Source organism: Haplochromis burtoni, unplaced genomic scaffold (genome assembly GCF_018398535.1).
Source record: "Haplochromis burtoni strain Fernald_Lab_line unplaced genomic scaffold, NCSU_Asbu1 Contig_847, whole genome shotgun sequence".
Taxonomy (NCBI): Eukaryota; Metazoa; Chordata; class Actinopteri; order Cichliformes; family Cichlidae; genus Haplochromis; species Haplochromis burtoni.
In genome coordinates, this window is record NW_024583208.1 from 5,727 (window position 1) to 17,321 (window position 11,595).

Consider the following 11,595-nt stretch of genomic DNA (forward strand, 5'->3'; position numbering starts at 1 on the left):
TCTTACCATGTGACCATGAATTTAGATAAAGTAGTAAAAGATGTATTCAAATTATTGTTTGTAGCTGACACAAATATTTACTTGCTGTTCAGGGGGGGGACCTAAAGGAGCTACTGGATTTGGTCAAGTCACAAATGTGCAAAATGAAAAAAATATGAGACAGAAACAAACGATCATAAAAGTAAAACTAAAATTATGTAGAGATTGTAAAAGATTCTTGAATCAAATTCAGAAATTGTAAAAGAAATTGTGCAGATATGTATAGATGCTGTGGACATTTAAAGATTTAATGAAATAAATGTTTTGAAGATGATGAAATAAGCCAAAAATATCATATAAAACATATACATGACATTTCCATCAACTGTTTACACACTCTGTGTTTGCATTCCTCTGTGTGTTTGTAGCGCGCGGCGAACACTAAAACGGTCGCGCCAGAATGTCGCGCTAAAAAGAAAGATTCTTTAAAATACAAGGGGGAGCAAGCAAGTCAGATACCACGGGCACAGAGAGGAAGCAGGTCTGATCAGAAACAGTTTATTACTAGGCCAGGGAGCACAAATAAAAACACCCTTAAAATGTACGTAATAAAATGTTTGCTCTCTACTAAAAACAATTCTAAAACCCGTAAAACTACCATTTTTTACATTCACTAAAACCCCCCCTGCTATAATTAGGCCACATGTTCATTATGGGTCCATCAGCAGGCCAGGAATTCCTCCTTTAGAGCAGAGTCCACGCCAGCCCCGTCTTCAGCAGACAAGAAAGAGCCACCCATCTTCTTGTCCTTCCGCTGGCCCATCACTTCCCAGCCCGGCTTGCGTTCTGCACCCGAATCCATGATGCGACCACCGCCACAGCTCCCCTTGCGTCGGTGTCCTGCAACATAACAAATAGGGGCCAGAACAATGGTCCCAGAAGCGGCCCTGGCTCATGGCCATGGTGACCCTCTCCCAATCCAGCTGCACCCAGTAAACAACAGTAGAGACCCTACTCACAACCTCTGCCCTGCTGCCAATCACACGCGTTGTCTCTTACTGTTGCCGTTCCATGAGGTCAGGACTGGGTCGCCGCATCACACTGGCCATCTCACATTAACCTTCCAGTCTGGGGCCTCTCTCCTTCAGTGCCCAGCTAGCCTGTTTTTAAAAGGTCTTTACACAGCTGATAGGCCACCCCTGGACACACCCCTGCCTCAGCAGGTGGCCCCTATCAGCTAATTTGTCCCATGTGCAGCCAGTCCACAGTGGATAAAAACCATGTCACATAAAACACTAAAAACCATGCAATAGAAACAGAATAAAACCATGCAAATAAAACACTCATAAATAAACACTAAAAATCAGAATAAAAACAATATACAAGATAAATACAAATTTCCACTGTGTGACATGTTTATGTGCACATAGTCCATCTTTATTTTTAAATTTCTCTGCATCTGTCCCATCACATGTTCCCCTCTTCATTCTCACTTTGTTTTTGCCAACACAAGCCCACCTGTTTCTGCTAAAAATCAGTTAAACTGGTGATCTGCTGCTAACATCTGCTGCAGTGTTGTTCATACTGCAGCAGCACAGACATGACAGCAAACTGTCAACAGGTCCTTTCTGCATGAAACAAAATAGCATCAAGTCCACAAAAGGACTGAGCAGGATCATGGCCAAACTTACATTTCTGACAAAAGATAATAGAATTACTGCAGGCAAGACCAACACAAAGTAATTCAGGTGCAACAGAAACAAAGTTCCTATAATTCTTCGTTTTTCCTCAGCAGGAACTGAGGTGGCAGCAGGCAGAGCTTTGAGGGTCCCAGCTAAACAAAGAATGAACAGAGGGGCAGGGTAGAAGGTAAAAACATAGATGCGTTCATGTTGGTGTAGTAATATTGCAAGAGAGATAGTGATAACACACACGGTCCAGACCAGAACAGAGACCAAAATAGAACCTTTAGTTTGTCTTATGAAGTTCAACATTGGACAGGTGACGAAAAAATACCTGCAACACAAAACAGACAGTATTCTGATTGATGCGGTAGACAATAGTTTGACTGTAAGGATCAAGTCACAATAAAATGTAGTATACTTGCATTGAAAGATATATGAAAGATAAATACCTTTCCAGAACAATGCAGGTTTTGAAGTTGAGACTAGTTGAAACACCGAAGAAGAAAAACACTGCAGAGACACCGGTGGGCTGATGATGGTCTTCCAGTTTAGCCAGCCAAAGAACTGGAGCACAGAGCTGGATTAGATTGGAAACCAGGATATATATGTAATAGGGGGCAGGGCCTGGATCCCTTCGTCTCTGCAGAAAATATGAGATTTACAATATTAAGCCATTTTTTATATAACTGTATATTTTGCCTTACTGTATTCAGTGTCTAGTGTCTCTGCAAAGGAAAGTGGACCAAGAGTCCTTTTTACCTTGATAAATAAAAATTATTGTTCCAAAGGCTTTTTTATATTTCCCCCTTCCTACTCATTAATAAGGACATATAACTAAACACTATATAAGGTTTAAGGATTTAAAGGTTACTGTCCAGGGCTGTGTGCAGCAGGCAGGAATGGAGGACCCAAAATGCAGACTCCAGGAGGCAAACTGTAAACTAAAAAAACAGCTTTCTTGCTGAACACCTGAAAAACCAACACTATCTAAACTGGGAATACAAATAAAGTAAAATAGACAGGCAGGCTAGCAGACAGAACACAAGGTGGAACTAAATAATAGAAACCTTAAATCAAAGAATATCGATAACCAAATCATAACCACTGGCTCGACAGACCTTTAAAACTAATTCGAGAATGTGCTGGGTAGGTTCTTTTATTTTCAACAAAGCCAACTGAGTCTAATACAGTGGTCCCCCGGGCCTCAGACCGGTACCGGGCCACGAGAGTTGAGGCTCAAAAAAGGTTGGGGACTGCTGTAATAATAGATTAAATGCCATGTTGAGGCTGTCATTTTTAGCATCTACATCAGTGGTGGGCAGCTCCAAGCCTCAATAGCCAGTATCCTGCATCAAGATGTGTTCTTGATCCAACACAGCTGATTTAAATAGATAAATTACCTCCTCAAGATGTCCTGACGTTCTCCAGAGGCCTGGTAATGAACTAATCATTTGATTCAGGTGTGTTGACCCAAGGTGAGATCTAAAACGTGGAGGATACCGGCCCTTGAGGTTTGCAGTTGCCCAGCCCTGATCTACATAAATGTTAAAATCACCCACAATAAAATAATTATTGTGGGTCATTGACTGCAACTCTGGATAGAATCAGAGCTAATGAGGCTGCACCGTCTACAGCAGGGGTGTCGAACTCCAGGCCTTGAGGGCTGGTGTCCTGCAGGTTTTAGATATCACCGTCGGTCAACACACCTGAATCAATTGATTAGTTCATTACCAGGCTTCTGGAGAATTTCAAGACATGTTGAGGTCATTTAGCCATTTAGATCAGCTGTGTTGGATCAAGGACACATCTAAAACCTGCAGGACACCGGCCCTCGAGGCCTGGAGTTCAACACCTGTGGTCTACAGGGACCTAGCTAAATTTGGGCTGTGAAGCCAGGTCTCCAGTAATCCGGGCCTCCAGATCTGCAAACACTAGTATCATTGTCACTAAAGGAGGCCGAGGAGTAACCAAATATCTTACACAATGAGCAGGAAAGTGAGGGAAGGGCAGCTGAAGAGCACATGCTGCTAGTGAGTTGGCTACAAGCTAAGCTAAGCTAAAGACACAGTGAGTGAATACTGTGAATATAATTCATGAGTGAATCAACAGAGCATGCTTGGCTAAAGCACATAAAGACTGGACTATGAAATGAGACATTATCAAAGTTTTTAATTAAACAGACAAGATACACACAAAAACACAGCTGTGTGTTGCAACAGGAACAGGAAGTCAGTGCCACCACAAGGAGAAAGCCAGTGATGCAGATGCATCAGCTTTCTTTTCCCACAGACAACCTTGTCTGATTTTATTGTCATTCTAGGTCTGCTAGACTTTGTAGTATTTGTAATGATTTCTAGTAATGATGGGTTACAGCCAAGGTAGGCAACATTAATTTATGTTTAAACTCATGATTCTGATTACATTCACTCACTATAGTGTCTAGGGGTTTGGGAATCCTTATGTGTGCAATAGCTCTTTATATCTTGCTAAATGCGGTCGGCTAAATCCAAAAAGCACAGTGAATACTTAACTAGCAGGACAGGTTAGTTGATTTGTTAAATCTTCAAATACTGATAGAGATGGACGTAATTACATACATACATACATACCGCACAGCACATACAATAGATGATCAGTATGGTCAAAGGAAGGCAGACACAGACGTCAATCCACATTATCACTTCAACAGGTTCCATCTGTGTTCACTCTTCAGTGATGGAGATGCTATAAATAAATTGTCCATTATTTATCTTATAAAATAAATAAGACTAAAAAAGGGACAAAGTTAGTACTGCTCTTGAGCAGAGGTGAAATTAGAGATACAAATGTCTTGATGCATGCGCAATCATCCAGGTAATGGAATCGCAAAAAGTTGATTCTGTTCATCTGGACGTAACGTTCTTAGTGGGAGAAGCATTTCATCACTCATCCAAGTGACTTCTCCATGAATAGATACAAATGTTTGGAGAATGGTTTATTAAACCAAAAGTTAGTCATTAGAGTTGAATGTTAGCCATCTGTACTTAAGCGTGTAACAGAGGATAAAATAAACCTTAATTGTATCTTCTTAGATCAAACATTGCATCAAAACCATTTCTAGTGAGATGAAAATATCAGTTACTGATATTCCTCTGGAAGAGGCCGACTGTATGACAGACATGACAACATGAACTTGTCAACATCAGACACACAGACATGAAACACATGAAGGGTAAGGGAGACTTCACAGGGGTTGAAAACACAAGGGGAAACTAATAAGTAAATGAACATAGATAAGCTAACGAACTTAAACAACCATAACATGAAAATAAATGAAAACTCAAAACGCTGGGTCAAAAGACCCAGGATCGTGACAGTTCCTTAATTTCAGTAGGATATCTGATGACACAGACTTGTCCTGATTATGAAACACTTTCCTTATTAATGTTTTCCTCTTCAAATAGAAAAAATATGGATATGAAAGGAAAAAATCACATTTACTTGCCTCAGGACTGCTTATAGTTGAACCACTGTATACAATCTGCTGAGTCTGTTTTGAACAAGGAAGCTGGGGCAACATACTTTACACTCCACCCTCCACTTAAATACATTCGCTTTCAGACTGGAGCGACGTATATCTTTAAAGAACAGACAGTTTTTTATTTTCAGGGTCTAGTGCCCTTTATTCATGTTTAAAACTATTTCCAAGAGCCCTGGATCCAGCCTTGAGCTGGCCTCTGTGGCCTAACTATGATAACGTTTTTATAATATAATTATAATGATACAAAAACTAATTTTCAAAAAATGTTTCCTAATACTTTTTATAAAATACACATCATATTGTATTTAATAAGACGTGCAACTATCAACTGAGACAATAAATTCATTAGGAATGTGTTTACTGAGGCTAAACTGGGTCAAACTAGGTCATAAAGGAATTTATTCATGATCAGACTACTCTTTGAAACCAGGAAAGTCGTCCCCTGTTGACCCTTACATGGAATACAAGTTAATTTACTTTCATATTAGTTAGATAAACTCCTATCTTTTATATACAGTCAATAATCACAGTCTTCAGTGCTGCAATCGGCCAGTTTGTTCTGAGCTAAGTGCTCTCAAAGCAAAATGGAATTTTTTAAAAAAGGAAACCTTTATTTAGGTGAAGTAGAAGAATTCTATGAAACTTCAGAAACAGGGAGCAAACAGCAGAATTTAAAAGTAGAAAGCCTTCCAGACACACAAGGCACCATAAACAAAACTGACAGAAGACAAATGACGAGTATGACTATTGCCGAGTTTCAGATACCTCAAAGTCTGAACGCCGAACTTGGGAGTAATGTAAATCCTGAGTTTAAAGTTCTTTACATCCCAGTAGTTAAGTTGAAAAAAAGTAAGAGACAAGGTAGAGCTATTCAGGTATCACTAGAAATACAACATAGTACTTTTCTTTTTGCGCTTAAAAATGCAGCTGCAACACATCCATGAATGGAGCCTGCTGGTACTCTGTGTGGCTTATTTAACAAATCACAAATACACAAAAGGGCAGCATAGATTTAAAAAGAAAAATTTACAGTTTTACTGTTATTTATATTGGATTGTTATTAGTTAGTATAAAATCCAAATAGAAGGGGCCTTCCAGATTCAAATTCAGATTGGGAACTCAGAAATTTGGACTTTTGACTCATGCAGGAACACACCATGAAGATGCAGAGAAAAGTCATTAGGGTAGAGGAGAGACATGCGGGCAATAAGACACAGCTGAGACAAATTATCTTCTTTGACAACTAGACAGGTGGAAGTGAGACTTAAGGCAGGGCACAAAAGACACATTAGTATCAATATAAGACATGAAGCAATAGAATAGTAAAGGTCCTAACATGGAAATGAAGATTTTGCAAGAAAATTACAAGAATATACTAAAATATGCAACAAAAACATGAAGATTTAAATCTAACTGTAATCACTAACCGAAAGGGGAGGCAAGTCGCCCCCCTCGTCCCCAGATTCTGCATTTTCAGAACATTGCTTGAAGCAGGAACTATCTGGATCACACAGGAAACACAGAGGCACTAAACAGGACTCTGTTTTCAATAACAAATATGATGGCATTAAAGTCTATAGAAAGGTATTGACCTTTCAGGTATAATTCTTTATTTAACTCCACAAAAAAGGCAAACCATAGTATAATTGACTCATGCATCATTCATATTCACATTTTCAAAATGAAAATAAATGTAAATAACGAGTTTTGAACTAGCAAAGCTGCTACAAGTGTAGTTAAACTTTCAGTTTATCACTACATCCTCCTACTTTTTCTCAGAAAAGGCTTACTCACTGGGGCTTTCGACTACTTCAACCACTAAAGACTAAATTTACTCGTGGTTTATTACTCACCACAAGTATTTCTATTTCTAACACACACAGCTGAGTGGAAATTTACTTCTCTCTAAAGGGTTGAGGGATAAAAGAAAAAACATTTCAATTACTAAATATTCAAAAGCATAGACACCACTGCACAGAGGAACAGAGGGATAGATAAATATATCCTGCTGATGCTTAGTAACAGTCAGAGTTTAGTTGGGAATACATCATGGCTTTGGTGTAAAACAAACAAACAAAAAAATACATTAATTCATCCAGCCTTGTCCTGTAGCCTTGTATGCTTTGGGTTTTCAGTACGGGAAAGTACCACAAATGTGCAAACATGTCTGCATGGGCTAGCAACTAACCCTGGAATGAACATAAATTCTCCATGTTCCCCAACAGTCGAGGACACAGCACCTTCTTCCTGTATTTACTTTTGTTGCTCCTGCTGCAGACGCATCTGACCAATAAGTAGACTGAAACCATCTCACATGGTTTGTTGTTAGCTTTTTGGTTAGCTTGGTGTCACTTAGAATTTTATCTTTGTGAAAACAAATCAAACCACTGAAAAAAGCTACAAGTTTACGGGTGTCAACTGACTTGGACCAGAGTAAAAAAAAATTTGTCTGTAAAAAGGCCAATAAATCATGTCATTGTTACTACATCAATATGTTGTATACAATTAATAATAGGGGTTGGGTCTATCCAGTAGACATAAGATTTTACAAAAGGAAAGGTAAAATTTAAATCTTAAACTTTATAACAAAATTTATTTATAATTCTAATGTTTAACTATGCAAAAAATTACCACACACATAATTTGATTCTTGTATGACACGTACAATAAGATTAAGTGCAATACTCTTTTACTGACAAAGTTGTATTTTTACTCAGTTGTATATAGCATTTGTATTCTATTTTTATCCTATTGTATATATTATTTTATTCTATTGTGTATATAGTCCATCCATCTTCATCCGCTTTATCCGGGGCCGGGTCGCAGGGGCAGCAGCCTAAGCAGAGAAACCCAGAACCTCCCTCTCCCCAGCCACCTCCTCCAGCTTATCCGGGGGAACACCAAGGCCAGGAGATATCTCTCCAGCGTGTCCTGGGTCTGCCCCGGGGCCTCCTTTCCACATGGAAAGGAGCCTCCAACTGGCTCCTTTCCATGTGGAGGAGCAGCGGCTCTACTCTGAGCCCCTCCCGGGTGGCTAAACTTCTCACCCTATCTCTAAGGGAGAGGCCAGCCACCCTTTGGAGGTTGCTCATTTCCGCCGCTTGTATCCGCGATCTTGTTCTTTCGGTCACTACCCACAGCTCGTGGCCATAGGTGAGGGTAGGGACGTAGATCCACTGGTAAATTGAGAGCTTGTATATAGTATCCATCCATTCGCTTCCGCTTATCCTTTTCAGAGTCGCGGGGGGCGCTGGAGCCTATCCCAGCTGTCATATAGGGTGAGAGGCAGGGTACACCCTTGACAGGTCACAAGAATACCTGTAAGAAAGAGATGAAGTTGAATTATTTACCTTTACATTTGTACATAGCATTGTACAGCCTGAAACTACTGAAAATCACTAAACCACTCTACATTTTGAGTGTGATTGCATGAGTGTGTGTATGTTGGTCTAAAACATACAATGAAAAACAGAATGCAGATATTACTGACTTGACTGTGAATGCTTGTAAGTCAGGGGTTGGGGTGCAGAGCGAGTTACCACAACTTCCTTTCAAGACGAGCTCTAAAAACATCCTCCTGCGGATTTCAGTGACTAGTTCAGTGGATCAGCACTGAGCCCAGTAAGGTAAATGCATACAATTATTAATATAAAGTCTTAACAGTATGTCCTTAAACTTGTAAATGTGTATATGGTCATCAGCAAACTGAACTTGTTTCTACTCAGCTTACTTGACAGAGAAATGATGATAGATCAGTCATTTGCTTTTATCTTTACTACAAAGCAATAAAAATGTTATGCGTTTGATTCTTGTGAAGGTAATTTAATAATACAGCTAGGGCTGCACAATTAATCGTTAGAAAATCGCAATCTCAATTCATACTCATGTGCGATCTCATTTCCAAAGGACAACGATTTAAAAAACAAACAAACAATGATTGTACCGCATCTTCATCCAGGACATAATCTGCATGAAAACAAGCGCTCGCTCTTCCTGCTCAACAAATGACAAGGGCAGAGCCTTATACCACATGATACAGAAGCCAGCTGACAGGGAAAAAACAACGGAGAGTACGTGAGAGATGACGAAGCTGTAAAAGCCAAGAAAGTGACAGGAGAAAATCCGTCCTTGTCAACCACCCAAACATCAATAACGGGAACCTTATACAGCGCCTCCCCATACCTGTCGAACTCCCGCAGGCACAAAGAAATTACGGAGGCTATTACTTATCAATGGCTCCCATCAACACTGTGCAAAACGAGGGATTTAGGAAAATGATCAACACCCTAGACAAACGCTACACAGTGCCGTCCCACAACTATTTTTCCAGGTTCCACTACCTGCTCGCAATGTCGAGCAACGGTGGAGACAGAATTACAAGCAGTACAACATTTTGCGGCAACGACAAAATGTGAGACATTTATTGTTTTTATGTTTATTTATTGTTTATGTTCAGTCTCAACTGTTACGAAGTTGATGTGCAGTTAATAAGTGCAAGAAATATTTATATTGGAAAAGAAAATCGTGAGAGAATCGTGATCTCAATTCTAACGGTGTGTTCACACCGAACGCGATAGAGGCAGGCGGAGCGTCAGGTTTACATGTAAAGTCAATGGAAAGGCGCGCTGACCCGCGATTGCGGCCCCCGCGAAAATTCGGAAGCGTTTTGGCGTCGCGAAAACGCAAAAACGCCAGAAACGCGCGTGAGTGTAGCGCGTTTCAGGCGTTTGACTCGCGAAAAAATCCACGCGCGTGAGTTAATGTGTTGCATTTTGTGCATACGCGCGTTTCGCCTCCCCCGCTCGAGTTGGAAAAATCTGAACTCCAGCGTAAAATCGCGCCGCGACAACCAATCAGGAGCCTGGTGACGTGGCTGTTACCTAGTTCAAAGGGGCAGATCCAGCCAAAGCCATTCATTCTGCATTCAAAATGGAGGAGAAACTAATCAGTGCTGTGGCAAATCATCCAGAATTATATGATGCTACCTATTATTTCTACCGAGACAGGAATAAAAAGGACCTAGCTTGGAGACAAATCAGTGAGGAGATCGGGCAACCTGGTAAGTTCATTCCTACTTTTTAATTTTCAGACTGACCCGATGAAGCCGCGCAAAAGCTAGCAAGCTAGCAAGCCCGCCTACTGTCCCGCGATTTGCCCACTGTCGTACAAATAGCTTTCCGCTAACCAGATAATGCGTTTATTCTTTCAAAGATACCGGTCTAGCACAACTTCCTCCCACATCCCTCCCACATCCCTCCCACATTTCCGGTTCACGCGCGTGAAAATATGATATTTTGGGGCGCGGGCGATTTTTCTTGGACACGCGTAGAGGTCGCGAATGTGCAGGCGTCAAGTTAGGGGCGTTTTGGCGTTTTTTCACGCGCCCATCGCGTTCGGTGTGAACACACGGTAAGAAAAAAAATCGTGATTCTCATTTTATGCAAAATCGTGCAGCCCTAAATACAGCTGTCTAAATTTTCTGTTAGGGACACTTTTATAGGGACACTTAGCTAATATAATCTTCTATTAATGAAGGCCAAAAAGGAATAAAAACTATAGAGAGGGTTTTCTGATATTCTGCTCCCTTAAATCAAACTTTTAGACGTTGCGAAATAAAATAATAGATTACCCACAAACTGAATATCGACAAGATTTACTGCAGTAGCTGAAAAATCCGCTGGAAAAGGCACAAATGAAATGATAGAATCAGAAGCAGAATACTTTATTAATCCCAAAGGAAATTATAGGTTAGCTATGGAAGAAATATAGTATCATCAAAATTCAACTATTTTTAGACATTGAATTTATAACACTGAATTTTTATCCTCCAAATTTCCCTGCAAAAATATTCACCTGCAAAAGTAATGGACTTAAATGACACAAGCCAGAGCAATCAGCACTAGATCGAGTCGAGCGGCTCTCAGCCAATTAAATTACACTGTTTGATCACATGACACTGTTAGCCAGCAGTGTGTCTCCTAAAAGAGAGCTGTTTAAAGGTGAGTGATTAAGTTTTTCTCCTAAATAGAGATCATTACATAACGCCTAGTCCTACTTAAAATCCCATTCATTTTTATTTTATTTTATCATCTACTCGAACTGAAGAAAACGTTTGACTAACTCAAAGACAATTTCCACGCCTCCCCTGCCTGACCTGTCTGCAGAGGCAGTTTTGAATTTAGGAGCGGCAAGATGGCAGCGGCAAACCCTGGTGGTTCTCCGGTAAGTATATTTTTCTTTTTTTTTTATCATCTATCTTCAAATTTGTCTGTTGAAACGTTAATTTTATTTAAATCTGTTGCTCACGGATAAAGTACACAGAAGGGGTCTTTGCGCAACTGGTCTGAGGCGTGTCTCACTAAGCGCTACATGCTAGCATCCTGCTAACCAAGCTAACCTTTACATGCTGTG